Raw genomic sequence first — 3,124 nt, forward strand, 5'->3', positions numbered from 1 at the left:
GTGTGTGTGTGTGTGTGTGTGTGTAGTCTTCCAATTTCTCTGACCGTGCACTGATGTCCATTCTGACTTCCCCTACCTCCTCTGCTCTCTTTCTTTCCTTTTTTCCTTCTCCCCCTTTCCTCCTTTCTCCCCTACCTCCCTTCCCTCTTCTCCCCCTCCCTCCCCTCCCTCTTCGTCTCCTCCCTCGCCCCTCCTCCCCAAGCATAACGTCATTCCAACTCACTCCCGTCTCATTCCTCCATCCTTCCTACTCACCACCCCTCCCTTCTTCCCAACCATACACCTCCCCTACCCTACTTCCCCTCCCTCTAGTCCTTAGTCTCAGAACATACATAGGAATACATAGGAAATACAGTTAACAAGCCTTTTAGACCCATAACGAGGTAAACTTTGATGGAAGCGATTGTAATTAAAGGTCTAACCAAATTCCCTTCAGCTTCCCCTCTTCGTTTACCTTAGGGCAGGTAGGAGAAGGGTAGGTGGTAGTAAAGCAGTGTATAGCTTTAATAGAGGGAGGTATTTGGTAGGCTTATTACTTTACTCCCTCCACACCCTTCAATGTATACACACCCTGCCGCCATTCCTCTCCCAGGGGGGGTATAGGACGGTTCATGCCCCCCCCCACCCTCCTCCACCCGCCTCTGACGTCAATCTTACCTGGTCATCCGTCCTGTTCTGCGCCGCACCTCATCTCTTCCAGGTAACCCCACCCCTACCCACCCCTACCCCACCGCACCCCTCCCTGCTCCACCCTTACATGTTTATTGCCCCTGATGTCATTCAAGGCGTGGGAACAAATAATACTGGGTCCGTGTATAGCAAAACATGATATGCTGTTTTGGTTTGCGTACTCTTAAGAAAACATCTGTGTTAATGTGTTGAGCGTCATCGCATCCCTTCAGGGCTTTGCCACGTCACAAACGCTTCCCGACGTACCTGTTCCTACTTAGTAATGACCCATTTTACCTTGATACATTACCCTCCCTTGCGTACAATCTAAAGGGTAATTATATATAGGTACCGTGTATATATAATAAATCTACCTGTCTATCTATCTGTTTATCTATCTATCTAGAGAGAGGCACTGCATAAGTAAGTAGTCATTCATTTGTGTCGTTATGGTCAATGTATCTTACACTGCGCCATCATACAACACTGCACGCTTGATTACCGAACTCACACTGGGTTATGACCGCCCTCCTCTCTTGCCATTCTTTTTTAGAGGATGAACAGAGAAAGGAGAAACAAATCAAAATCAACACCCAGTTAGAATCGGAAAAAAATCATAATAGAATTGAGTCTATTATTTTCGTTTTACTCTTTCGCCTCACTATTAACACGGTCGTCCGGTCATCTTTTTTTGGGGGGGAGGGAGGGGGGCGGCCCCTATTAACCCCACTTCAATGATCTACTTTCCTCATTGATTTCCCTTCCTCCTGACTATTTTCCTTGCCTAAAAACACTTACTTGGCCCAAAATTGCCATCTCTCCATTTTGTGTCCTGAGATGCAGCGGCAGTTTAACGGTAGAATACGATGCTAGTCACGAAGAAGTGCTATGTAGAGGATGTACAACCACAGTCTGTCTATCTGTCTATTGCCAGTCGCCTCCATATTGCCCTGTCCCCTGCCATTTCGCTACCCTCTCGCCCAACTCACACCCCCGTCTCTCATATACCTCTCCACTCCATCCCTTCATCTCATTCTTGGCCTCCCCCTCCCTTCCTCCGCTTCACTCACATACACTCTCCTCGTTAGTCTTAAGCTCTCCATCCTCTCCACACGGCGAAACCACCTCATTGTATTTCTCTTAATGATTTCTATCACATCCACATCCACACCACAACGCTCCTTCACATCCTCATTGGTCAGTCTGTCTCCATGTAATTCCACAGGCTCCTCCCAACTAACTAATTTCCACTGCTCTCACTTTTGACTTGTGTCCTTCCAACAACGTCCAAGCTTCACTTCCATACGTTAGAACTGGTATCACAATACTGTCATGCAGTGACTTTTCACTTCCATGCTCACTTCCCTATTTCTTATCACTGCATCCAAAGAACCAGCAACCTTTCTTCCCTGCTGTACCCTTTCAAGCACTTCGCCCTCCAAACCTCCATCCTTACTCATCACACTACCCAAGTACTTAAACGTACTCACATTTTCCATTTCCTCCTCAACCAACCTCACTGTACATTCACTGACTTCACCTCTCTCAAAGACCATCACTTTACTCTTCCCTACATTCACCTTTAGATTCCGTTTCTTACACACACTCCCAAACTCATCCACCAAGCCTTGCAGCTCCCCTTCGTCTTCACTCAACAAAACAGTATCATCTGCAAACGACAGTACAGGGAGTTTCCAAACACTACCCTCTCTCACCAGGGCCACTCCAACATCCACTACCCTACCTTGTACCTCTTTTATTACCCCATCCATATACAGATTGAACAACCATGGAGACATGACAAATCCCTGTTTCAATCCAACCTTCAGATAGAAAAATTCACTCAGTTCACTATCCACACGCACTGCAGCCTTAGCACCATCATACATACTCTTCACGGCCTTCTACAACTTCCCTCCGAGATGCGTAAAATAAGCTGCAAGTTAGAGTTTGACCGTGTGGAGAAGATGGAGAGCGAGAGACTAACGAGGAGAGTGTATGTGAGTGAGGTGGAGGGGGGGAGAAGGAGGGGTAGGCAAAGAGTGAGATGGAGGGATGGAGTGGAGAGGTATATCAGAGAGGAAAGGGGTGTGAGATCAGAGCAGGGCAGTGAAATGGCGGGGGACAGGGCGACATGGAAGCGATTTGTTTGTGGCCACCCCTTACGGGATTAAGGCGTCTAGTAACAGATGGACAGATAAGACCAGAGAGCGTTAAGACCAGAGTACCCTTATGTGGTTCGCAAGGTCTGTGTGGTCTTCGCATCCACGTAATTCTCAGTAACTCAACACCGTTCCCTAGCGTGTACCAACAGCTATAAAAATCAACATAGATCCTGATGCTATAGTGTTTTGTTTTATATCACGTCCTCGGGTACATTTCCTATTGCCCTTCCTCGTAAGACGTTGTGCCGTAGTCTTTACCTGTCTCGTAAGAATGCAGGTGTGTGTGAGGT

The sequence above is a fragment of the Coenobita brevimanus genome, chromosome 83 (assembly GCF_032717465.1).
Source record: "Coenobita brevimanus isolate Jiangsu-jjx chromosome 83, ASM3271746v2, whole genome shotgun sequence".
Classification (NCBI taxonomy): Eukaryota; Metazoa; Arthropoda; class Malacostraca; order Decapoda; family Coenobitidae; genus Coenobita; species Coenobita brevimanus.